At 54.3% G+C, this 26,773-nt stretch overlaps 1 protein-coding gene across 15 annotated transcripts in view; it reads left to right on the top strand.

Moving 5' to 3' along the window:
* The first annotated feature begins 291 nt into the window (after positions 1–291).
* The window catches only part of slc16a13 (solute carrier family 16 member 13), a 135,099-nt gene continuing 108,617 nt past the window's right edge, over positions 292–26,773 (top strand). For 10 of the 15 annotated variants that reach the window (XM_072258465.1, XM_072258461.1, XM_072258466.1 and 7 more), the window contains exon 1: positions 7,974–9,638. The gene's annotated coding sequence lies outside the window, so the exon portion shown is untranslated. Of the gene's footprint in view, positions 367–7,972; positions 9,639–26,773 lie in introns of those variants that run through there. The other 5 variants (XR_011886049.1, XR_011886048.1, XM_072258468.1 and 2 more) reach the window with 2 other exon arrangements.

Genomic DNA, 26,773 nt, shown 5'->3' with positions numbered 1-26,773 from the left:
TCAAGGCTGTCTTCAAGTCCTGAAGTCCATCACTTCCAGATTTATCGATGTTAGGTTATTAATACCGCTGCGTACTTTTGTCTTTTTCTGATTTTTTCCAGAGCAGCCTGGCGGGCTTTCTGACACATAGGAGGATATCCTGCCCTCTCAATCTATCCTGACCCTCAGGAGAATATACAACACCTCAACGATCGAACTCGGGCGGGTCTCTGGCACTGTGGGGTGGCAGTTCCACCCACTCCCTCACTACCTCAGTGTTTTGTGTAACACACAAAGTGCTGGAGGAACGTGGCAGGTCAGGCAACATCTATGGAGGGGAATAAATAATTGAGATTTCGGGTTGAGAACTTCATCAGGACTGGAAAGGTAAGTTCAAAGTACATTTATTATCAGTACATATATATGTCACCATATACAACCCTGAAATTAATTTTCCCGCGGGCATACTCAATAAATCCATAACAGAATAATAACCATAATAGAATCATTGACAGACTGTACCAACTTGGGCGTTCAACCAGTGTACAAAAGACAACAAACTAAACAAATATAACAAGAAAGAATTAATAATAATAAATATCGAGAACTTGAGAAGAAATCTCTGAAAGTCAATCCATTGGTTGTGTGAAATTTAAACAATGAGCCAAGTGAAACCGACTGAAGTTATCCCCTCTGGTTCAGGAGACTGGTGGCTGAGGGGGTAATAACTGTTTCTGAACCTGGTGGTGTGAGTCCTGAGGCTTCTGTACCTTCTACCTGATGGCAGCAGTGAGAAGAGAGCCTGGCCTGGGTGGTGGGGGTCCCTAATGATGGATGCTGGTTTCCTGCGACAGTGCTCCATGTAGATGTGCTCAGTGGTGGGGTGGGTGTTTACCTCTGATGGACTGGGCCATACAGTTTGAAGGATTTTCCGTTCAAGGGCATTGGTATTTCCATACCAGGCTGTGATGCAGTCAGTCAATATACTCTCCACTGTCAGATACAGAGCTAGGCTCCCTCCGCACTGTCCCATCACACATTCCCAGAGTCAGACTCAGAGCGAAGCTCCCTCCACACTGTCCCATCACACACTCCCAGGGTCAGACACAGAGTGAAGATCCCTCCACTCCATCCCATCACACTCTCCCGGAGTCAGACACAGAGTGAAGCTCCCTCCACACTGTCCCATCACACACTCCTGAGGTCAGACACAGAATGAAACTCCCTCCACACTGTCCCATCACACATTCCCAGAGTCAGACACAGAGTGAAACTCCCTCCACACCGTCCCATCAGACACTACCAGGGTCAGTCACAGAGTGAAGCTTCCTCCACACCGTCCCATCACACACTACCAGGGTCAGGCACAGAGAGAAACTCCCTCCACACCGTCCCATCAGACACTACCAGGGTCAGGCACAGAGTGAAACTTCCTCCACACCGTCCCATCACACACTCCCGGGGTTAGACACAGCGTGGAGCTGTTCTGATTCAGCTGGGAGAAATCGAGGAAAATCTGCTGCATAAAGTTCGTGAGATACTTTGGAGGTGGTTCGAAATGTCTCTTGGACATGTGAGTGAGTGGCTGATTTAGTGTGGAAGCTTCGTTTGGAGTTTTTCTGCCAGTATGGACTGGGTTTGTTGGCGGCTGCTAACATCGTAGCTCCCAGCTGCGGCCGCTGGCATCTCGCCAGGAAGCCGTTCCGCTCCAAACACCGGAGAAACACGCCGTTGTACTGTCATCGGGACAACGTCCCTCCTCTTTCATCTTCTTAATTTGCGTTCGGTATCGGAGCCGGAGCATCTGTTGAGACGTATCGACCTCTCACGGCCCGGGAGTTCTTCAGGACAGACGGAGCGTTTCCTGGAATTGGAATTTCTGGCAAGGTACCGTCGAGTAAAAACTTTTCCAGCCAGTTACTCAACTCGCTCCAGGACTTCAAACCGGCACCGCCGTAAAATTCTCGATTGGGAAATAGCGCCAGCCTGCCGGACCGGTCTCCAGGGAGTCGCAGGCATTCGCGGAGTTATGCAAAGGCGGCTGCCTCTCCAGCCTCGGACAATGCCCTGTTTCGGTCGGTAAAAGTGGAACGCAGGGTGCAATGTATTTTGCGTCCTGGAACTACTCTGGAAAAGTGTGCGGAGGCCATGGAGGACCTGGTGGGGAAAGGTGGTATTTTTGCCACCGAGAAAGAGTTCGGAAAGGCAGTGTTTTATCTGACGAATGACGAGTTAGTGCATCGGGCTGTTAGCGGGGGGATCACGATGGAAAACATCTTTTTACAGATGGAGCTGGTGACAGCTCCCACGTAACGCATCGTCCTCGGTCACGTTAAGCCTTTCATCCCCAGCGAGGACCTGCTTCCCGCTCTAGCCCGCTTGGGACAAGTAAAGTCGGAGATGACTGTCATTAGACACAAATTTAAGAGACGCACCCTCCGTACCGTAATCTCTTTCCGGCGTCAGGTATTCATGCAGCTGGAATGGGAGGACGCCGTTGAGGGCCGGTTTACAGTCCGGCACGGGGTGGGGGTGGGGTGGGGGTGGACTATCAGGTGTATTGGAGCTCCAAGCGCCCACGGTACCATGCGTGCAGGGAGGTGGGGCACATTCGGAGGGACTGTCCTAACACCCGAAACCCCAGGGAGTCCACTTCGGGCACTACTGCCCCAGCTACCTCTGCCCCTGATCCTATTCCTACGCCTGCCTCTGCTCCTGCCTCTCAACCTGCCCCTACCCCTGTCGCTATTCCTACGTCTGTTGCTTCTGCCCCTGTGGTTCAGGTGGGAGATCTTGAGGCTACGTGCAGGGATGCTCAGGCGAGGGACAGGGGTGGAGCCTGTGCGGGGCAAGAAAGCGAAGAAGAAATCCAAACACCCTAAGAAGTCGGCCCCCGAGACCGCAGGGCTCACGCCCATCTGCCCTAAAGTGGAGCGGGAGGCTCGGGGAGGTGCGCAGGTGGACGGGGCGATGGAAGCGGAGAGTACCACCCCATTGGTGAATCCTGCACCTGTGTGCTCCTCCGGCGTGAAGAGGAGAAGGGAATGTAGACGCGGGGGAGTCCCATGAAGGGGTGGGAATCCAGGTGGAGGTTGGTTCTAAACCTGTGTTCCCAGATGTAGCCACCAGTCCTGTGGTGGATGGTGTGGTTGTGCAGAAAGCTGGTGCTAGCCCTGTTTGCACAACTAAGACAGACCTGGAGCCCTCCACCCAGGACTCAGCAGTAAGCGCCTCCCTGGAGGCAAGTGCATCGAATAGTATGAACAGAGAGGAGACCAACCTCTCTCACTGTCAGCATCAGGCTGCCGATGAATCCCTTGGACCAGAGGTGCTGGGGTCCCCTTCATACCTGTCTCCTAGGGAGTGTGATATACTCTGCATGCCGACCCCATCAACTAATGGCCTGCAGGGATTCCCTGGGGATTATCCCTCTATTGTCGAAACTGTGGATGCGACAGTGGAGCGGGCAGGTATGAGTGAGGTACCCGCAGCGCAGTGTGGGTTACAAGTGCGGCCATCTGTTAGAACACACAAGGAGGAAGATGGGGGATCTATTTGCAGTGAAGAGTTGGAGGGAGATTCCTTTGATAGCGAGACATTGGACATCCTCACCCCTCCTGAGAAATCGCCATTGATACCGGTGGAGGAAATTAGAGAGTTCATTGTCACCTCTGAGGGTGCAGAGCATCGGCCGAAACTAGCCTCGCTTCGGTGGTCTAGCATGCCGAGGCTGGTGAAGTCCCTGCGAATCATCCTCAGACGGAAGGGGAAGCGGAAGAGGAATGCTGTGTCGGGGAATGACAGGCGACAGCTGAAATCCTTCCTGGATGACCTGGCGAGGGCCATCAGAGGGAGAAGCAGCCTCGCTCCTTCGGGAGATGGTGGGTCACGGTAGCGATGGTACCACTCGGGCCCAGAAAGCAAAAAGTATTCTTGGTTTACTTCGGGATAGTGTGGTTGAGGTAGCCTCCGCTCTCAGCGGGAAGGGTACTGGTGCCGAGGCCTAGTGTGCTCCCGACACGAAGCTTACCATAGCGAGTGTAAGTGTAAACGGAAGCAGGGGTTCTCTCTGCAGATATAACAACCTCTCAGTCCTCAGGGATGGGAGATATACGGTGATTTTCCTGCAGGAAACCCATACTATCCCGGGGGATGAGTCTGCTTGGCTCCTGGAGTGGCAGGGCGGGGTCTACATGAGCCACCTCAGCTCCAACTCTAGCGGGGTGGCGATCCTGTTAGCCCCGACCTTCCAGCCAGAAATCGTAAGAGTCCACGACGTTGTGCCCGGCCGTCTGCTCCACCTGGCTGTGCACCTGTATGGTGTACCTCTACATTTTATCAACGTGTATGCTCCGAGGCGCGGTGTGATGCAGACGCGGCTATCCTGTCAGCTGTCCGCTCTGCTGAGTTCCATCGATCCTGGGACTGCGTCATCCTCGGGGGAGATTTCAACTGTACCCTCGAGGCGGAGGACCGCCCGGGCCTCTAACGCAATCCAATATCGATAAAAATGTTAAAGGCTAGTCGGCTCCTTTGACTTGGTGGAGAGCTGGCGGAATCTTCACCCCGACTCTAGCGCCTTCTCGGGAAGATCTAGAGAGAGAGGTTCCCGGATAGACCGGGACCGCCTGTACATCTCTCGGGCTTACATCTCCCGCGTGTCGGCTTCCTCCATGCGGACGGTGTCGTGCTCGGACCATCACCATGTGTGGATGGAATTTACTCCTCTGCACCCTCGGGTTGGATCCGGGTATTGGCATTTTAACGACCGGCCGATTTCGGGATTCGTTCCGAGAGTTCTGGGTCATTTGGAGGGAGAGACGGAGAGAGTTCGGCTGCCTACGGCTGTGATGGAATTTGCCCACATCTGGTTTTTATGTCGGGAGTACACTAGGGGGTCGACAAAGAGGCGGGGCTCTGAGATTGAGCGGCTTGAGAGAGCGTTGCTTGACCTAGAGTCCCGTCTTGTTCTGACGAAGCGTCTCGGCCCGAAACGTCGACTGTACCTCTTCCTAGGGATGCTGCCTGGCCTGCTGCGTTCACCAGCAACTTTGATGTGTGTTGCTTGGCTTTTTAGCATCTGCAGAATTCCTCGTGTTCCCGTCTTGTTCCGACCGCTGGAGACCAACAGCTATGGCAGGAATACCAGGAGAAGAAGTACTCACCAAGGAATCTGCGGCTCCAGCAGTCCCGAGGAGGGTATGTGAGGTCACGGATATAAATGCTGCAAGATTTGGGCCGTGGCTCACCCTTCTTCTACTCGTTGGAGAAGTGGCGGAGAGTTCAGAAGCAGCTAGTGGATTTGCTGGCTGCTGATGGCTCCTCCATCACGGCCCCCGACGGAATTAACAAAGAAGTCCGTTCTTATCGGTCCTTATTCTCGCCGGATCCGTCAAATGCAGATGCGTGCAATGAGGGCTGGAAAGATTTGCCTAAGTCCACCCCAGAGGACGCAGTGCGTCTGGACGCTCCCCTGACTCGGGAGGAGCTGTCTACTGCCCTTCGGCAACTCCGGAGGGGTAAGTCACCCGGCTTAGATGGACTGAGTGTTGAGTTTTATCAGGCTTTCTGGGATGTCCTGGGGGATGATTACAGCCTTGTCCTAGGGGAGAGCCTAGCCACCGGGGAAATGCCCCTCTCATGGCGGAGGGCTGTTCTGGTCCTACTGCCCAAGAAGCGAGACCTCCGCCTGCTAAAGAACTGGCGGCCGGTCTCCCTCTTGTGCGCGGTCTACAAGATCTTCCTTCGGGCAATGGCCTACCGTCTTCGTTCAGTACTGAGACAGGTGATCCATCCTGACCATCTTACACAGTCCCGGGCCACTCCATCCAGGACAATGTCCACCTAGTATGGGACCTGATTCACCTGCACAGGAGACTGGGTCCCAGGCAGTGTTTCTTTCTCTTGACCAGGAGAAAGCGTTTGACCGGGTAGACCACAGTTTCCTGGTGGGCACTCTGCAGGCTTTTGGGCTCGGACCACACTTTGTGGCCCGAGTTCAGCTCCTATACTCTGGTGCAGAGTGCCTTGTTAAGATTAACGGATCACTGACAGCACCCATTCCCTTCAGAAGAGGAGTACGTCAGGGGTGCCCCATGTCTGGTCAATTGTATGCGATCTGTGTGGAGCCATTCCTCAGCCTTCTTCGGCGAAGGCTGACAGGTCTGGTTCTGCGTGAACCGAACATGGAGGTCGTCCTCTCAGCCTACTCCGGAGGGTCTCCTCATGATGACAGACCCCTGTGACCTGCGGAGGATGCGCGAGTGCCAAGATGTTTTCTCGGCGGCATCCTCCGCCAGGATCAACTGGGCGAAATGTTCAGGACTCTTAGTGGGTCAGTGGCAGGTGGACTCCCTGCCGGAGGAGATGAGAGCTTTTGAGTGGAGCACCAGACGTCTTCTCTATCTGGGAGTCTACCTGAGTCCTTCTGGGGAGACCTGGCTGGCGAACTGGCAGGATCTGGAGACAAAGGTCATGGCCCGGCTGGGGCGCTGGTCAGGCCTTCTCAGGGTGCTTTCCTATCGAAGCAGGGTGGTGGTCATAAACCAGCTGGTGGCCTCCATGTTGTGGTACCGGATGGTTACTTTGGCCCCTCCTGCCCCCTTTGTCGCAAGAATGCAGAGGAAGTTAGTGGACTTCTTCTGGGGTAACAGGAAACGCTGGGTCTCCGCAGCGGTCTTGAGTCTCCAGTGGAAGAGGGCGGACAGTCGCTGGTGTGTGTACGTACACGACTGGCGGCTCTCCGCCTCAGGACCCTGCAGAGATTCCTGTATGCCGAGCATCCTCCCAAGAGGCACGTATTGGCGAATTTCTTCCTCCGGAGGGGCTGCTGTCTTCACGAAGATATGCAGCTACCACCGGCGGGCGTCAGCCGTGCTACTTTACGGAGTCTGCCCGGCTTCTATCAGGACCTACTGAGAGTCTGGAACATGGTTGCGTCAGGCTGGGGATCCCCTCCTCTGGCAGAGGGCCGATTCCTGGCCGACCCTTGCCCTGCCTCAACGGATGTCGGTGCGACTCAGGTGTGTGGATCGACTCAGGTTGAGCTGCTCGTCGGTCCCAGGACCCGCAATCTTATCCGAGAGCCGAGCCCACACAACTTGAGCCCTCTCTCCCCGACGCCCACAATCCCATTTAGGGATGCAAGTAGGAGGTGCCTCTATGGGCTGCTACTCCACACCCCGACTTCCTAGCCCTTGTCCACCGTCCCGACACGCCATGGCGGTCGGTCTTTCCACCTGGAGGTGAGGGGGGTCCCCAGTGGAAGACCCTTTATGAGGGAGTTCTTCCCATGCATCTTGGGGACTTGGGGTGGAGGCTGCTGCATAGAGCGATGCCTTGTAATAAGTTCTTCAGCTTGTACACGGATCTCCCAGCCGCATGTCACTTCTGCGGGCTAGAAGAAACCGTGTACCGCATGTACAGGGAATGTGTGAGGCTGCAGCCCCTTTTGGGTGGGCTGTTTCTCGCCTTCTGGTTGCATTTTAGCCCCACCCTATTTATATATGGTCATCCAGTAAGGAGGGGGACATGGAGGGACGAAGATCTCCTTATCAACTTGCTCCTGAGGCTGACGAAACAGCCATCCGTGGGTCTTGGAAACGGGTGGCGGGAAGATCTGCCCGGGTCCCCCTCCCTCTCCCACTTTCAAATCTCTTACTAGCTCTTCCTTCAGTTAGTCCTGACGAAGGGTCTCGGCCCGAAACGTCGACTGTACCTCTTCCAATAGATGCTGCCTGGACTGCTGCGTTCACCAGCAACTTTGATGTGTGTTGTTTAAGGGGTGTGTTCGTGCCTGGGTAAATACTGATAAGGAACACGCGCAGTCCACGGCGAACTTAGAGGCGTTCCGGGACCATTGGGCTCCGCAGGGTGTAATTGCCATCATTGATAAAGATGGGAACATTTTGGTTTAATGTGTACTGTTTATATCTAGTGAAGTACTGTAATTGTTAGTCACTGTTTTGTATATATAGCACCGAATTTGTAATAAAGAAATTATTGTAAAAAAAGAGAGTCAGACACAGAGTGAAGCTCCCTCCATCCGTCCCAACACACACTGCCGGGGTCAGATACAGAGTGAAGCTCCCTCCACACTGTCCCATCACACACTCCCAGGGTCAGACAGAGTGAAGCTCCCTCCATCCGTCCCAACACACACTCCCGGAGTCAGACAGAGTGAATCTCCCTCCACACCGTCCCATCACACACTCCCGGGGTCAGACACAGAGTGAAGCTCCCTCCACACTGTCCCATCACACACTCCCGGGGTCAGAGACAGAGTGAAGCTCCCTCCTCACCGTTCCAGCTTACACTCCCGGGGTCAGACAGAGTGAATCTCCCTCTACACCGTCCCATCACACAGAACCGGGGTCAGACACAGAGTGACCCTCCCTCCACACTGTCCCATCACACACTCCCGGGGTCAGACACAGAGTGAAGCTCCCTCCACACAGTTCCAGCTTACACTCCCGGAGTCAGACAGAGTGAATCTCCCTCTACACCGCCCCATCACACAGTCCTGGGGTCAGACAGAGTGAATCTCTCTCCAACCGTTCCATTTCACACTCCCGGGGTCAGACACGGGGTGGAGCTGTTCTGATTGAGGTGGAAGAAATCGAGGAAAACCGGCTGCATATAGTTCGTGAGATACTTTGGAGGGGATTCGGGGGGTCTCTTGGACAACTGAGTGAGTGGCCGTTTTAGAGTGGAGGCTCCGTTCTGGGTTTTTCTACCAATTTGGACTGGGTTTGTTGGCGGCTGCTAACTGCGTAGCTTCTAGCTGCGGCCTCGGGCAACTCGGCAGGAAGCCATTTCGCTGCGAAAACTGGGAGACAGACGCCGTTGTTGCCCCACTAACATCGGGACAACATTCCTTCCTCCTTTGACGTCGTGATTCTCATCCGGTGAAGCAGCCGGAGCTTTTTAGACGTCTCGACCTTTCACAGCCTGTGAGTTCTTCGGAATCGACGGAGCCTTTCCAGAGAGCCGAGCCAGTAAGGTACTGTCGTGCGCTGCGTGGCTCCCCACTGCCCCAGCAACTGAAGGATCCTCTCCATTCCAGCTGTTTAAGGCGAATCTGTACCGTCTGTAATGCGTTCCGGCTTCCCGGGACCCAAACGTTGGGGCGGCCGGACCGACAGGCTTGCGGACGCCGCATCGGCGGGCGAACTGCGGGAAGTTGCAAACTTTTCTGTTCAGTAATTCTACTTCCTCCAGGACTTTATCACCCGCCACACCGCATATATTTCACGCTTTGGACATGGTGCTACCATGCCGGAGCGGTCTCCAGAGGGTCGCAGACCTCGGCGAGTTATACAATGGCGGCTCCCTCTCCAGCCTCGGACCATGCCCTGTTTCGGTCGGTGGAGGATGAACGCAGGGTGCAATGAATTTTGCATCCTGAAATCACTCTGGAACAATGTGCGGAAGCCATTGAGGACTTGGTTGGAGAAGGCGGTATTTTGGTCTCCGAGAAAGAGTCCGGGAAGGCAGTGTTTTATCTGGGGAATGATGAGTTGCTGCATCGGGCTCTCGGTAAAAGACATCTTTTTACAAATGGAGCTGGTGACAGCTGCCACGCAACGAATCGTCCTGCGTCAGTCAAGCCCTTCATTCCCAACAAGGTCTTGCTTCCTCATCTAGCCCTCTTGTGACAGGTAAGGTCAGGGATAACTGCCATAAGACACAAATTTGAGAGACACACTCTGCAGAATGTAATCTCTTTCCAGCGCCAGCTGGCGCGGGAGGAGGACGTTGAGGGCCGGTTTACTGTCCGGCACAAGGTGGAGTGGAGCCCTGAGCACCTGCGGTGCCATGCGTGCTGGGAGGTGGAGCACTTTCGGAGGGACTGTCCCAACACCCGCCATAAGGAGTCCACTTCTGGCATCAGTGCCCCAGCTGTCCTCGCCCTATTCCTGCGCCTGTTTCAGCCCCTGCTCCTGCCGCTGCCCTCGCCCTATTCCTGCGCCTGTTTCAGCCTCTGCCCCTGCCGCTGCCCTCGCCCTATTCCTGCGCCTGTTTCAGCCCCTGCTCCTGCCGCTGCCCTCGCCCTATTCCTGCGCCTGTTTCAGCCCCTGCTCCTGCCGCTGCCCTCGCCCTATTCCTGCGCCTGTTTCAGCCCCTGCTCCTGCCGCTGCCCTCGCCCTATTCCTGCGCCTGTTTCAGCCCCTGCCCCTGCCGCTGCCCTCGCCCTATTCCTGCGCCTGTTTCAGCCCCTGCTCCTGCCCCTGTGGTTCGGGCGGGGGATCTTAAGGCTACGTGCAAGAGGGCGAAGAAGACATCCAAAATCCCCGAGAACACTGAGCTCACGCCCACTTGGCCTGAAGCGGAGCGGAAGGCTCGGGGATGTGCGCAGCTGGGCCGCTGTATCGGTTACTCCCGAACCTGTGTGCTCCTCTGGCCTGTAGAGGAGAAAGAGAGGGCAGAAAATGTAGACGTGGGGAATCCCTGGAAGGGTTGGGAATCGGGTGAAGGTCGGTCTTAAACCTGAATGCCCAAATGTGGCCTCCAGCCTTGTGGTGGGTGACGTATTTGTGCAGGAAGGTGGGGTTCGCCCTGTGCGCGCAACTGGGACGGGCCCTCCACCCAGGACTTAGGAGTTGTGTCTTCCTGGAGGCAAGTGTATCAACTACAGGAATGTTAGTGGAGCGGAGACCAGCCTCTGTCACACTCAGGATCAGGCTGCGGTGGACCCCCTAGAACCAGAGTTGCTGTGGTCCTCCTCGTGCCTGGCTCCAGGGGAGGGAAATGTAACCTGCATGCCGACCCCATCAATTCACAGGGAGTTCCAGGGATGACCGCCCCCCCCCCATTGTCGTAACTGTGGGTAAAGCTGATGTGACGGTGGAGCAGGGAGGTATGAGCGAGGTACCCGCTGCGCAGTGTGCGTTACAAGTGCTGCCGTCTATTGGCACAGACGAGGAGGAAGATGGGGGCTCTATGTATAGTGAGGGGGTAGAGGGAGACGCGTTTTATAGCGAGACATAGAAACATAGAAAGCCTACAGCACAATAAGGCCCTTCGTCCCACAATGCTGTGCCGAACATGTACTTACTTTAGAAATTACCTAGCCCTCTATTTTACTGAGCTCCATGTACCTGTCCAGGAGTCTCTTAAAAGACCCTATCATATCCGCCTCCACCACCGTCGCCGGCAGCCCATTCCACACACTCACCACTCTCTGTGTAAAAAACTTCCCCTGACATCTCCTCTGTACCTACGTCCACGAAACTTAAAACGGTCCCCTCCCGAGAAGTTCCTGTTGATACCTGTGGAGGAGATCAGAGAGTTTATTCTCACCTCTGAGGGTGCAAAGCATCGGCCGAAATTAGCCTCCCTTCGCTGGTTACGTCTTTGCGTGTCATCCTCAGACAGAAGGGGAAGGGGAATGCCGTGCCTGGGAGTGATAAGTGACAGGTGAATCCTTCCCGGATGACCTGGTGAGGGACATCAGAGTGAGGAGCAGCCAAACTCCTTCGGGAGATGGCGGGTTACAGGGTGGCGTTGGCACCACTCGGGCCCGGAAAGCAAAGCGCATTCTTGCCTTTTTCGGGAAAGTGTTGAGGGCGCTTCCGCTCTCAGCGGGAAGGGTACTGGTGCCGAGGCCTAGCGTACTCCCGACATGAAACTTACCATAGCGAGTCTAAATATAACAATCTCTCAGTCCTCAGGGATGGGAGATATGCGGTGAGTTTCCTGCAGGAAACCCATACCATCCCGGGGGACGAGTCCGCTTGGCTCCTGGAGTGGCAGGGCGGGATCTACATGAGCCACCTCAGTTCCAGCTCTAGCGGGGTGGCGATCCTGTTGGCCCCGACCTTCCAGCCAGAAATCGAAAGGGTCCAAGACGTTGTGCCCGGCCGTTTGCTCCACTTGGCTGTGCGACTGGATGGTGTACCTCTACATTTTATCAATGTGTATGCTCCGAGACGCGGTGTGATGCAACGCGGCTATTCTGTCAGCTGTCCACCCTGCTGAGTTCCTCGGGGGAGACTTCAACTGTACCCTCGAGGTGGAGGACCGCTCGGGCTTCCAACGCGACCCAGCATCGGCAAAAAAAAACTTAAAGGAGCTAGTCGGCTCCTTTGACTTGGTGGAGAGCTGGCGGAATCTTCACCCGGACTCCAGCGCCTTCTCGGGAAGATCTAGTAAGGGAGGTTCCCGGATAGACCGCCTGTATATCTCTCGGGCTTACATCTCCCGCGTGTCGGCGTCCTCCATGCGGACCGCGTCGTGCTCGGATCATCACCTTGTGTGGATGGAATTTGCTCCTCTGCACCCTCGGGTGGGATCCGGGTATTGGCACTTTAACAACCGGCTGCTGGAGGCCAGCCGATTCCGGGATTCGCTCCAAGCGCTCTGGAGCACCTGGAGGGAGAGACGGGCAAAGCCCACATCCGGTTTTTATGTCGGGAGCGCACTAGGGGGTGGATAAAGAGGCGGGGCTCTGAGATTGAGCGGCTTGAGAGAGCGTTGCTTAACCGTCTTGGTCTGACCGCTGGGGGCCAACAGTTACGGCAGGAATACCAGGAGAAGGACACACTCAGGGATCTGCAGCTCCAGCAATCCGAGGAACGTAGGTGAGGTCGCGGATCCAAATGGTGCAGGAGTTGGACTGTGGCTCACCCTGTTTCTGCTCGTTGGAGAAGTGGCGGGGAGTTCAGAAACAGCTAGTGGAGTTACAGGCTGCTGATGGCTCCTCCATCACCGACCTTGATGAAATCAATAAAGAAGTCGGCTCTTTCTGTCGGCCCTTGTTCTCACCAGCCCAGTCAAATGCAGATGCGTGCGGTGAGGTCTGGAAAGATCTGCCTATGGTCAGCCTGTGGATGTAGAGCGGCTGGACACTTCCCTGACTCAGGCGGAGCTGTCTACGGCCCTTCAGCAACTGGCTTAGATGGACTGAGCGTGGAGTTTTTCAGGTTTCCTAGGATGCCCCGGGGATGACTACAGCCTTGCCCTAGGGGAGAACCTAGCCACAGGAGAATTGCCCCTCTCATGGCGGAGAGCTGTCGTGGTCCTTCTGCCCAAGAAAGGACACCTCCGCCTGCTAAATAACCGGCATCCGATCTCCCTCTCGTGCGCGGACTACAAGATCTTCGCCCGGGCAATTGCCAGCCGTCTTGATTCGGTAATGAGACAGATGATCGATCCTGACCAATCTTACACAGTCTCGGGCCAGTCTATTCAGGACAATGTCCATCTAGTCCGGGACCCGATCCACCTGCTCCAGAAAACTGGGTCCCCCGGCAGCATTTCTTTCTCTTGACCAGGAGAAGGCGTTTGACTGGGTAGACCACAGTTTCCTGGTGGGCACTCTACAGGCATCTGGGCTCGGACAACACTTTATGACCTGAGTTCGGCTCCTATACTCTGCCGCAGAGTACCTTGTTAAGATCAATAGATCATTGACAGCGCCCATTCTCTTCAGAAGAGGAGTACGTCAGGGGTGCCCCATGTCCGCCAGCTGTATGCGATCTGTGTAGAACCGTTCTCGAGCCTTCTTCGACGGAGGCTGACGGGTCTGGTTCTGCGCGAAGCGGACATGGAGGTCGTCTTCTCGGCCTACGCCGACGACGTACTCCTGACAGTGACAGATCATGCGCCGTTGCCAGGAAGTTTTCTCGGCAGCGTCCAGAATCAGAATCAGGTTTATTATCATCGGCTTGTGACATGAAATTTGTTAAGTCAGCAGCAGCAGTTCGATGCAATACATAATCTAGCAGAGAGAAAAAAACAAATAAAATAAAAAATAAATAAACAAGTAAATCAATTACGTATATTGAATGGATTAAAAAACATGCAAAAACAGAAATACTATATATTAATAAAATGAGGTAGTGTCCAAAGATTCAATATCCATTTAGGAATCGGATGGCAGAGGGGAAGAAACTGTTCCCGAATCACTCAGTGAGTGCCTTCAGGCTTCTGTACCTCCTACCTGATGATAACTGTGAGAAAAGGGCATGCCCTGGGTGCTGGAGGTCCTTAATAATGGACACTGCCTTTCTGAGACACAGCTCCCTGAAGATGTCCTGGGTACTTTGTAGGCTAGTGCCCAAGATGGAGCTGACTAGATTTAGAACCTTCTGCAGCTTCTTTCAGTCCTGTGCAGTAGCCCCTCCATACCAGACAGTGATGCAGCCTGTCAGAATGCTCTCCACGGTATAACTATAGAAGTTTTTGCGTGTCTTTGTTGACATAACTTCTTAATAAAGTATAGCCGCTGTCTTGCCTTCTTTATAACTTGATAGATATAGAATCACAGAGAAACATAGAAAACATACAGCACAATACAGGCCCTTTGGCCCACAAAGCTGTGCTGAACATGTCCTTACCTTAGAAATTACCTAGGGTTACACATAGCCCTCTATTTTTCCAAACTCCATGTACCCATCCAGGAGTCTCTTAAAATACCCTATCGTTTCCGCCTCTACCACACAGTTGCCGGCAGCCCATTCCACGCATTCACCACTCTCTGCATAAAAAACTTACCCCTGACATCTCCTCTGTACCTGCTTCCAGGCACCTTAAAACTGTTCCCTCTCATGCTAGCCATTTCAGCCCTGGGAAAAGGCCTCTGACTATCCACACGATCAATGCCTCTCATCATCTTATACACCTCTATCAGGTCACCTCTCATCCTCCGTCGCTCCAAGGAGAAAAGGCCCAGTTCACTCAACCTGTTCTCATAAGGCATGCTCCCCAATCCAAGCAACATCCTTGTAAGTCTCCTCCGCACCCTTTTTATGGGTTCCACATCCTTCCTGTAGTGAGGCAACCAGAACTGAGCACAGTACTCCAAGTGGGGTCTGACCAGGGTCCTATATAGCTGCAACATTACCTGTCAGCTCTTAAACTCAATCTCATGATTGATGAAGGCCAATGCACCATATGCCTTCTTAACCTGCGCAGCAGCTTTGAGTGTCCTATGGACTCGGACCCCAAGATCCCTCTGATCCTCCACACTGCCAAGAGTCTTACCATTAATATTTTATTCTGCCATCATATTTGAGCTACCAAACTGAACCACCTCACATTTATCTGGGTTGAACTCTATCTGCCACTTCTCAGCCCAGTTTTGCATCCTATCAATGTCCCACTGTAACCTCTGACAGCCCTCCACACTATCCAGAACACCCCCAACCTTTGTGTCATCAGCAAATTTACTAACCCATCCCGCCACTTCCTCATCCAGGTCATTTATAAAAATCACAAAGAGTAGGGGTCCCAGAACAGATCCCTGAGGCACACAACTAGTCACCAACCTCCATGCAGAATATAACCCATCTACAACCACTCTTTGCATTCTGTGGCCAAGCCAGTTCTGGATCCATAAAGCAATGTCCCCGTCGATCCCATGCCTCCTTACTTTCTCAATAAGCCTTGCATGGAGTACCTTGCCAAATGCCTTGCTGAAATCCATATACATTACATCTACTGCTCTTCCTTCATCAATGTGTTTACTCACATCCTCAAAAAATTCAATCAGGCTTGTAAGGCACGACCTACCTTTCACAAAGCCATGCTGACTATTCGTAATCATATTATGTCTCTCCAAATGTTCATAGATCCTGCCTCTCAGGATCTTCTCCATCAACTTACCAACCACTGAAGTAAGACTCACATGTTGGGACCAGGTTAGATCCTCAGATATCTTGACACCCAGGAACTTGAAGCTGCTCACTCTCTCCACTTCTAATCCCCCCATCAGGATTGGTATGTGTTCCTTTGTCTTACCCCCTCCTAAAGTTCATAATCAGCTCTTTCATCTTACTGATGTCGAGTGCCAGGTTTTTGCTGCGGCACCACTCCACTAGTTGGCATATCTCACTCCTGTATGCCCTCTCGTCACCATCTGAGATTCTACCAACAATGGTTGTATCATCAGCAAATTTATAGATGGTATTTGAGCTATGCCTATCCACACAGTCCTGTGTATGTAGAGAGTAGAGCAGTAGGCTAAGCACACACCCTGAGGTGTGCCAGTGTTGATCATCAGTGAGGAGGATATGTTATCACCAGTCTGCACAGATTGTGGTCTTCCGGTTAGGAAATCGTGGATCCAATTGCAGAAGGAGGTTCTCTGCAAGAATCACCTGGGCAAAATGTTCCAGGCAGGGTGGTGGTCATAAATCAGCTGGTGGCCTCTATGTTGTGGTACTGGATGGTCTCCTTCGCCCCACCTGCCCCCTCTGTTGCAAGATTGCAGAGGAAGTTAGTGGACTTCTTCTGGGGTAGCAGGAAACACTGGGTCTCCACAGCGGTCTTGAGTCTCCCAATGGGAGAGGGCAGACAATCGCTGGTGTGTGTCCGTATGCGGCTGGCGGCTCTCTGTCACAGAATCATAGAACATAGAACATATAGTACAGCACAGTACAGGCCCTTCGGCCCACAATGTTGTGCTGACCCTCAAACCCTGCCTCCCATATAAGCCCCCACCTTAAATTCCTCCATATACCTGTCTAGTAGTCTCTTAAACTTCACTAGTGTATCCTGCAGAGATTCCTGTATGTCAAGTACCCTTCCAGGTGGCCCGTGATGGCGGTATGCTTTCTCTGAAGGATTTCTGCTGTCTTTATGAAGAGATGTGGCTACCACTGGTGGGCTGCTTTGCAGAGTTGGCCCAGCTTCTATCAGGACCTACTAACTGAGGGTCTGGAACAGGGTTGCCTCGGGCCAGGGATCCCCTCCGCTGGCAGAGGGCGGGATCCTGGCCGACCCCTGACCTACCTCAATGGATGTGGGTGTGGCTCAGGTGGGTGGGGTGACTCAGGCTGGGCTTACCTCTGCATCGCCGGAGCTGCCTGTCGAGTCCAGGCCCCGCAATCTTATCCGAGAGCCCAGCCCGTACAACTTGAGCCATCTCTCCTCGACACCCACAATCCCATTCAGGGATGCAAGTGGAAGGTACCTCTATGGGCTGCTGCTCTACACCCTCCACTTCCTTGTGTCCACCGTCCCGACATGCCATGGTGGTCAGTCTTTCAACCTGGAGGTGAGGGGGGTCCCCAGTGGAAGTCCCTTTACGAGGCGGTTCTTCCCATGCACCTTGGGGACCTGGGGTGGGGGGGTGCTGCATAGAGCGGTGCCCTGCAATAGGTTCTTTAGTTTGTACACAGATCTCCCAGCTGCATGTCACTTCTGCGGGCTGGAGGAGACTGTGTACCACACACACGTGGAGTGTGTGAGGGTGCAGCCTCTTTTCGCATATCCGGTTACATTTTTGCCCCACCATATTTACATAGGTCACCCAGTAAGGAGGGGGGCATGGAGGGATGAGGATGTCCTTGTCAACTTGCTCCTGGGGCTGGCAGAAACAGCCATCCGTGGGTCCTGGAAATGGGTGGCGGAGGGATCTGCCCGGGCAGACTGCCTGGCAATATTGTTGTCTGTGTTGGCTAAACCATTGAGAGGGAACACACGCTGTCCATGGCGACCATAGAAGTGCTCCTGGACCGTTGGGCTCCGCCGAGGTTTAGCGGCATCATTGACAGAGATGGAAACAGTTTAGTTTCATGTCATTTGTGTAGTAATTGTGTTAGCCACTGGTTTGTATACACTGTAACACTGAATTTGTAATAAAGATAATTTGTAAAAAAAAAGGGGTCAGACACAGAGTGACCCTCCCTCCACACCATCCCATCACACACTCCCAGGGTCAGACACAGAGTGAAGCTCCCTCCACACTGTCCCATCACACACTCCCGGGGTCAGACACAGAGTGAATCTCCCTCCACACCATCCCATCACACACTCCCGGGGTCAGACACAGAGTGAAGCTCCCTCTACACTGTCCCATTACACACTCCCGGGGTCAGACACAGAATGAAGCTCCCTCTACACCATCCCATCACACACTCCCGGGGTCAGACACAGAGTGAAGCTCCCTCTACACTGTCCCATTACACACTCCCGGGGTCAGACACAGAATGAAGCTCCCTCTACACCGTCCCATCACACACTCCCAGGGTCAGACACAGAATGAAGCTCCCTCAACACTGTCCCATTACACACTCCCGGGGTCAGACACAGAATGAAGCTCCCTCTACACTGTCCCATCACACACCCCTGGGGTCAGACACAGAGTGAATCTCCCTCTACACTGTCCCATCACACACTCCCGGGGTCAGACACAGAATGAAGCTCCCTCCACACCATCCCATCACACACTCCCGGGGTCAGACACAGAGTGAAGCTCCCTCCACACTGTCCCATCACGCACTCCCGGGGTCAGACACAGAGTGAATCTCCCTCCACACCATCCCATCACACACTCCCAGGGTCAGACCAGAGTGAAACTCCCTCTACACCGTCCCATCACACACTCCCGGGGTCAGACACAGAATGAAGCTCCCACCACACCGTCCCATCACACTCTCCCAGGGTCAGACACAGAGTGAAACTCCCTCCACATCGTCCCATCACACACTCCCGGGGTGAGAAACAGAGTGAAACTCCCTCCACACCGTCCCATCACACACTCCCGGGGTGAGAAACAGAGTGAAGCTCCCTCTACACTGTCCAGTCACATAGTCCCACTACAAGCGCTGAGATAAAACTAATTTGACTCTCAAGTTACTGTGTAGTGCTGCCCTCCTGTGGCTGGGGGCACAAAGGACCAGAGTGCTGTTGTGTCTGATCACTCGAGTCACAGAGAGACAGACTGCTGATCAGGCTCTTCGGCCCTCCAAGGCTGTGCTGACCTTCAGCCACCCATCGACACTGATCCAATAGGATTCCTATGTATTCTCATCAACTCCCCCCTCCACCCACGTTACTCCCCTTACCAAAGGGGGCAATTTACCTCTCCGAACCTGCACGTCGTTGGGACGTGGGGAGAAATTGGAGTTCCCGGGGAAACATATGTATTCACAGGGAGAGTGTGCAACCTACAGAAACACATGCCTCAGCAGATGAGGTGTTCGACCCCTGGGACTGTGTGTGTATGTGTGAGTGACCATCCCACAATGAGGATCAATGTGTTGTGACGAGAATACACATAGATTAAGATGTTAGCTGGCCTGTGCTGGCACCAGTGGGATCAGCAGTTGGTCTGCCACCTGTCTTCAGGAGAGAGAGAGATAAGGAAAACAATGGGGCAGCATTTGGAGATGTTAATGAAGGGACGGAAGGAGAGCTGTCAAGATCGGCTCCCCCTTTGAACCCTGAACTGTTTGAAGTGATGGACAGGCGATACCCCAGCAGGGGGATAAAAAGGGACAGGTTCGCTAAGGCAAGACACACACGACACCCCAAGGTAACAAGACCCTGGAAGCGGTGCGCCTCCCACAAGTCGGTGGGAAGTTTTGGAAGGCTGGTCGCGGACCAAGCCATAGACGCACAGGGTGGAAAGGCACGATCAGCGGGAACCTGGTGTGTGTCCGCCCTTGCCTGGGTGCCAGGTTCACCGCAGAGAAACGATCGTATCTAGAAACGGAGGGGTCAAGGTCGGTGACCTCAGAAGACATCACAAAGGGCTCGCCCGAAAGCTGACTGCGAAGAATATCAAAGGTCTGTGTGGAAGCCGTTTGAATATTCATTCGTTTTGCTCTCTCTCTCCTTCCCCCCACTGTCCATCTGCCACGGCAGTGATTACTGCGAACTGAACTGAACTCAATTGAACTGAACTTTGCGTCACTTTGAAACTGGTCATTTACCCCTAGATGACAATAGAGCTTGATTGATGCTGTTATCCTAATTCTGTGTACATGTGTGTTTATCATTGCTGAGCTGTTGCATTTATTATCCATTTGATTAGAGTACTGTGTTGCTTGTTTCTTTAATAAAACTTTCTTAGTTCTAGTAATCCAGACTCCAACTGAGTGATCCATTTCTGCTGGTTTGGCAACCCAGTTACGGGGTACGTAACAGTGTGTATAGGACAGTCCCCCAGTGAGGGTCAGTGTGTGTGGGACCGTCCCCCAGTGAGGGTCTGTGTGGGTGGGACCGTCCCCCAGTGAGGGTCTGTGTGTGTGGGACTGTCCCCCAGTGAGGGTCAGTGTGAGTGTTTGGGATTGTCCCTCAGTGAGGGTCAGTGTGTGTGGGACTGTCCCCCGGTGAGGGTCTGTGTGGGTGGGACCGTCCCCCAGTGAGGGTCTGTGTGTGTGGGACTGTCCCCCAGTGAGGGTCAGTGTGAGTGTTTGGGATTGTCCCTCAGTGAGGGTCAGTGTGTGTGGGACTGTCCCCCACTGAGGGCAAGTGTGTGTGTGTGTGTGTGTCTGTGTGTGTGTGTGACTGTCCCCGTGAGTGTCACTGTGTGTGTGTGACTGTCCCTCAGTGAGGGTCAGTGTGTGTGTGAGACTGTCCCCCAGTGAGGGTCTGTGTGTGTGGGACTGTCCCCCAGTGAGGGTCAGTGTGAGTGTTTGGGACTGTCCCTCAGTGAGGGTCAGTGTATGTGTGTGACTGTCCCCCATGAGTGTCACTGTGTGTGTGTGACTGTCCCTCAGTGAGGGTCAGTGTGTGTGTGTGAGACTGTCCCTCGGTGAGGGTCAGTGTGTGTGGGACTGTCCCCCTGTGAGTGTCACTGTGTGTGTGTGTGACTGTCCCTCAGTGAGGGTCAGTGTGTGAGTGTAGGACTGTCCCCCAGTGAGGGTCAGTGTGTGTGTGTGTAGGACCGTCCCCCAGTGAGGGTCTGTGTGTGTGTGGGACCGTCCCGTAGTGAGGGTCAGTGTGTGTGTGGGACCCATCCTCCAGTGAGGGTCAGTGTGTGTGTGTGGGACTGTCTCCCTGTGAGGGTCAGTGTGTGTGTGGGACAATCCTCCAGTGAGGGTCAGTGTGTGTGTGGGACCCATCCCCCAGTGAGGGTCAGTGTGTATGTGAGACTGTCCCCCAGTGAGGGTCAGTATGTGTGTGTGGGACTATCCTCCAGTGAGGGTCAGTGTGTGTGTTTGGGACTGTCCCTCAGTGAGGGACAGTGTGTGTGGGACTGTCCCCCTGTGAGTGTCACTGTGTGTGTGTGACTGTCCCTCAGTGAGGGTCAGTGTGTGAGTGTAGGACTGTCCCCTAGTGAGGGTCAGTGTGTGTGTGTGTGTGTGTGTGTGTGTGTGTGTGTGTGTGTGTAGGACCGTCCCCCAGTGAGGGTCAGTGTGTGTGTGGGACCCATCCTCCAGTGAGGGTCAGTCTGTGTGTGTGGGACTGTCTCCCAGTGAGGGTCAGTGTGTGTGTGGGACTATCGTCCAGTGAGGATCAGTGTGTGTGTGGGACCCATCCCCCAGTGAGGGTCAGTGTGTGTGTGAGACTGTCCCCCAGTGAGAGTCAGTGTGTGTGTGTGGGACTGTCTCCCAGTGAGGGTCAGTGTGTGTGTGGGACTATCCTCCTGTGAGGGTCTGTGTGTGTGTGGGACCGTCTCGTAGTGAGGGTCAGTGTGTGTGTGGGACCCATCCTCCAGTGAGGGTCAGTGTGTGTGTGTGGGACTGTCTCCCAGTGAGGGTCAGTGTGTGTGTGGGACCCATCCTCCAGTGAGGGTCAGTGTGTGTGTGTGGGACTGTCTCCCAGTGAAGGTCAGTGTGTGTGTGGGACTATCCGCCAGTGAGGGTCAGTGTGTGTGTGGGACCCATCCCCCAGTGAGGGTCAGTGTGTGTGTGAGACTGTCCCCCAGTGAGGGTCAGTGTGTGTGTGAGAGTGTCCCCCAGTGAGGGTCAGTGTGTGTGTGGGACCATCCCCCCGTGAGGGTAAGTGTGTGTGTGAGACTGTCCCCCAGTGAGGGTCAGTGTGTGTGTGTGGGACCGTCCCCCAGTGAGGGTCAGTGTGTGTGTGGGACCCATCCTCCAGTGAGGGTCAGTGTGTGTGTGTGGGACTGTCTCCCAGTGAGGGTCAGTGTGTGTGTGGGACCCATCCCCCAGTGAGGGTCAGTGTGTATGTGTGGGACCGTCCCCCAGTGAGGGTCAGTGTGTGTGTGTGGGACCCATCCCCCAGTGAGGGTCAGTGTGTGTGTGGGACTAATCCTCCAGTGAGGGTCAGTGTGTGTGTGGGACCGTCCCCCAGTGAGGTTCAGTGTGAGTGTGTGTGTGTTTAGGACCGTCCCCCAGTGAGGGTCTGTGTGTGTGTGGGACCGTCCCATAGTGAGGGTCAGTGTGTGTGTGGGACTGTCCCTCAGTGAGGGTCAGTGTGAGTGTGTGGGACTGTCCCCCTGTGAGTGTCACTGTGTGTGTGTGTGTGTGTGTGACTGTCCCTCAGTGAGGGTCAGTGTGTGTGTGGGACCGTCCCCCAGTGAGGGTCAGTGTGTGTGTGGGACCCATCCCCCAGTGAGGGTCAGTGTGTGTGTGAGACTGTCCCCCAGTGAGAGTCAGTGTGTGTGTGTGGGACTGTCTTCCAGTGAGGGTCAGTGTGTGTGTGGGACTATCCTCCTGTGAGGGTCTGTGTGTGTGTGGGACCGTCCCGTAGTGAGGGTCAGTGTGTGTGTGGGACCCATCCTCCAGTGAGGGTCAGTGTGTGTGTGTGGGACTGTCTCCCAGTGAAGGTCAGTGTGTGTGTGGGATGCATCCCCCCGTGAGGGTAAGTGTGTGTGTGAGACTGTCCCCCAGTGAGGGTCAGTGTGTGTGTGTGGGACGCATCCTCCAGTGAGGGTCAGTGTGTGTGTGTGGGACTGTCTCCCAGTGAGGGTCAGTGTGTGTGTGTGGGACTATCCTCCAGTGAGGGTCAGTGTGTGTGTGGGACCCATCCCCCAGTGAGGGTCAGTGTGTGTGTGTGAGACTGTCCCCCAGTGAGGGTCAGTATGTGTGTGTGGGACTATCCTCCAGTGAGGGTCAGTGTGTGTGTGGGACCGTCCCCCAGTGAGGTTCAGTGTGAGTGTGTGTGTGTGTGTGTGTGTTTAGGACCGTCCCCCAGTGAGGGTCTGTGTGTGTGTGGAACCGTCCCATAGTGAGGGTCAGTGTGTGTGTGTGGGACTGTCCCTCAGTGAGGGTCAGTGTGAGTGTGTGGGACTGTCCCCCTGTGAGTGTCACTGTGTGTGTGTGTGTGACTGTCCCTCAGTGAGGGTCAGTGTGTGAGTGTAGGACTGTCCCCCAGTGAGGGTCAGTGTGTGTGTGTGTGTGTGTGTGTGTGTGTGCGTAGGACTGTCCCCCTGTGAGGGTCTGTGTGTGTGTGGGACCGTCCCGTAGTGAGGGTCAGTGTGTGTGTGTGGGACTGTCTCCCAGTGAGGGTCAGTGTGTGTGTGGGACCCATCCTCCAGTGAGGGTCAGTGTGTGTGTGGGACTATCCTCCAGTGAGGGTCAGTGTGTGTGTGGGACCCATCCCCCAGTGAGGGTCAGTGTGTGTGTGAGACTGTCCCCCAGTGAGGGTCAGTATGTGTGTGTGGGACTATCCTCCAGTGAGGGTCAGTGTGTGTGTGGGACCGTCCCCCAGTGAGGTTCAGTGTGAGTGTGTGTGTGTGTGTGTGTGTGTGTGTTTAGGACCGTCCCCCAGTGAGGGTCTGTGTGTGTGTGGGACCGTCCCATAGTGAGGGTCAGTGTGTGTGTGGGACTGTCCCTCAGTGAGGGTCAGTGTGAGTGTGTGGGACTGTCCCCCTGTGAGTGTCACTGTGTGTGTGTGTGTGTGACTGTCCCTCAGTGAGGGTCAGTGTGTGAGTGTAGGACTGTCCCCCAGTGAGGGTCAGTGTGTGTGTGTGTGTGTGTGTGTGTGTGTGTGTGTGTAGGACTGTCCCCCTGTGAAGGTCTGTGTGTGTGTGGGACCGTCCCGTAGTGAGGGTCAGTGTGTGTGTGTGGGACTGTCTCCCAGTGAGGGTCAGTGTGTGTGTGGGACCCATCCTCCAGTGAGGGTCAGTGTGTGTGTGTGGGACTGTCTCCCAGTGAAGGTCAGTGTGTGTGTGGGACTGTCCCCCTGTGAGTGTCACTGTGTGTGTGTGTGACTGTCCCTCAGTGAGGGTCAGTGTGTGAGTGTGGGACTGTCCCCCAGTGAAGGTCAGTGTGTGTGTGTGGGACTGTCCCCCAGTGAGGGTCAGTGTGTGTGTGTGTGTGTGTGTGTGTAGGACTGTCCCCCTGTGAGGGTCTGTGTGTGTGTGGGACCGTCCCGTAGTGAGGGTCAGTGTGTGTGTGTGGGACTGTCTCCCAGTGAGGGTCAGTGTGTGTGTGGGACCCATCCTCCAGTGAGGGTCAGTGTGTGTGTGTGGGACTGTCTCCCAGTGAAGGTCAGTGTGTGTGTGGGACTGTCCCCCAGTGAGGGTTAGTGTGTGTAGCGCCGCGGATGTCCGTATACAGATCACGGACTCACCGCTGCTCCATCGGTCCGTCAGTGGGCCGGTTCCGCTCCCGCAGCCCGGCGTACTTGGTGCCCGGGGAAATGCGAGCATGCGCAGTACGGTCGCTCACCAGTCATTCCGCACGTACGGAGACTTGGCGTCCTTAACATGGGCAGACCATATCAGGAAAGTTGAGGATAAAAAAGTAATAAATGTGATGAGATGTTTGACTGGTAGGGAATGGGGAGCAAGTTGTTCAGCTTTGAAGAGAATGTATGTGGCTTTAGTAAGATCTGTATTGGATTATGGAAATATAGTATATGGATCAGCAGCTAGGTCTCTTATAAGGAAACTGGATGTGATTCAGGCTCAGGCCTTGAGAGTGTGCAGTGGGGCTTTTAAAACATCACCAGTGTCAGCCCTACAGGTAGAAATGGGAATAATGCCTTTGGAACTAAGAAGGATGCAACTGATGGCAAACTACTGGGCTAACTTGCAGGGGCACAATGATTCTCACCCTGCTAAAGGAGTGTTGCAGGAGTGCTGGGAAAATGGGAGGTTTCAGAGGGATACCTTTCGTCGGGTAGGGAATGATATCGTGAAAGAATGTGGAGTATTTGATCTGAGGATAAGTCCTTCAGTAGTTTATCCGGTTGTAGCTCCATGGAAGCTTGTATGGCCTGACATAGACTGGCATTTGTTAGAGGTAAAAAGGAAAGAAAGATACAAAACAGATTTGGTAAATGCATTTAACTGTCATGTGATGGAAAAGTATAGTGATTATACTCACATTTATACGGATGGTGCGAAGGAACCTGCAGCAGGAGTGACAGGGTTTGGGGTGGTCATACCAGCAAAAGAAATTGGAATCAGCAGAAGAACATCTAATAAGTTAGGAGTGTTTACAGTGGAGATGCTGGCAGTGTTGGTTGCATTGCGATGCAGAAAGCCAGACAAGTCAAAGCATTGATATGTTCAGATTCATCCTCCGTTCTAGCAAGTTTAAGGTCTTTTCACACAAACAGTCAGCAAGATGTACTTTATGAAGTCCTTCAGTTAGTTACAAGGATTGCAAATCAGGGAGGTCAGGTAAAATTTCTATGGGTTCCAGCACATGTAGGGGTGAAGGGGAATGAGAGGGTGGATGAGTTGGCAAAGAGGGCGTTAAAGAAAGAAAATGTGGAAATGCACGTTAGTATCAGTAAAGCAGAGGCTAAGTGGGTAATCTGGGAAAAAGTCAACCGAATGTGGCAAGAAAGATGGGACAGGGAGGGGAAAGGGAGGCATTTATATCAAATACAAAAGAGTGTTGCAGTTACTAGGGTAGGTAATGGAAACAGAAGAGAGGAAATTGTGTGGACTAGGTTAAGGCTGGGGCATTGTGCATTAAACAAAACATTGAAAATGATAGGGAAACACCAGACAGGATTGTGTGAGGAATGTCAGGAAGAGGAGTCAGTAGAACATGTAGTTCTGAGTTGCAGGAAGTATGGGATACAGAGAGAGATGATGAGAATTAAACTAAGGGAGTTGGGGATGCAGGAATTCACATTAAAAGGGTTGCTGGGCATGGGTGAGAGCACAAGTCCGGGTATTTTTAGCATTTTTAAGGGATACAGGGTTTTTTTATAGAATATGACGAATAAACAGGAATAGGATACTAGGATGGTCAAAGATGGGAGGGTGAGGTGTAGGTGTGTGTGTGTGTGTGTGTGTGTGTGTGCGCGCGCGTGTGTGTGATTGGGTGAAGGAATTTAGAATGTATGTCTAGTGCACATTCTGGGGCAGAGGGTGGCGGTAATGCACCATTAAGCTGGATGCCAACCGCTGTAAAACAAGATACAGACAGACAGACAGACTTGACGTCCGGCACCGGATGGTAGCGGCGAGAAAGTGGCGGGTGTTGGCACCGGAGAGACACGGGTGGGTGCTGATAGTGGGGGGAGAGGTGGGGTGATGGGTGGGTGCTGATACCGGGGGGGGGGGAGAGGAGGGGTGATGGGTGGGTGCTGATACCGAGGGGGAGAGGCGGGGTGATGGGTGGGTGCTGATAGTGGGGGGAGAGACGGGGTGACGGGTGGGTGCTGATACCGGGGGGGAGAGGCGGGGTGACGGGTGGGTGCTGATACCGGGGGGGGAGAGGCGGGGTGACGGGTGGGTGCTGATAGTGGGGGGAGAGGCGAGGTGACGGGTGGGTGCTGATACCGGGGGGGGGAGAGGCGGGGTGACGGGTGGGTGCTGATAGTGCGGGAGAGGCGGGGTGACGGGTGGGTGCTGATACCGGGGGGGAGAGGAGGGGTGACGGGTGGGTGCTGATAGTGGGGGGAGAGGCGGGGTGACGGGTGGGTGCTGATAGTGGGGGGAGAGGCAGGGTGACGGGTGGGTGCTGATACCGGGGGGGAGAGGAGGGGTGACGGGTGAGTGCTGATAGTGGGGGAGAGGCGGGGTGACGGGTGGGTGCTGATACCGGGGGGAGAGGCGGGGTGATGGGTGGGTGCTGATAGTGGGGGGAGAGACGGGGTGACGGGTGGGTGCTGATACCGGGGGGGAGAGGCGGGGTGACGGGTGGGTGCTGATACCGGGGGGGAGAGGCGGGGTGACGGGTGGGTGCTGATA

Source organism: Mobula birostris, chromosome 5 (genome assembly GCF_030028105.1).
Source record: "Mobula birostris isolate sMobBir1 chromosome 5, sMobBir1.hap1, whole genome shotgun sequence".
Classification (NCBI taxonomy): domain Eukaryota; kingdom Metazoa; phylum Chordata; class Chondrichthyes; order Myliobatiformes; family Myliobatidae; genus Mobula; species Mobula birostris.
The sequence above is the reverse complement of the archived record's forward strand: the minus strand, read 5'-3'. Positions and strand labels throughout refer to the sequence as shown.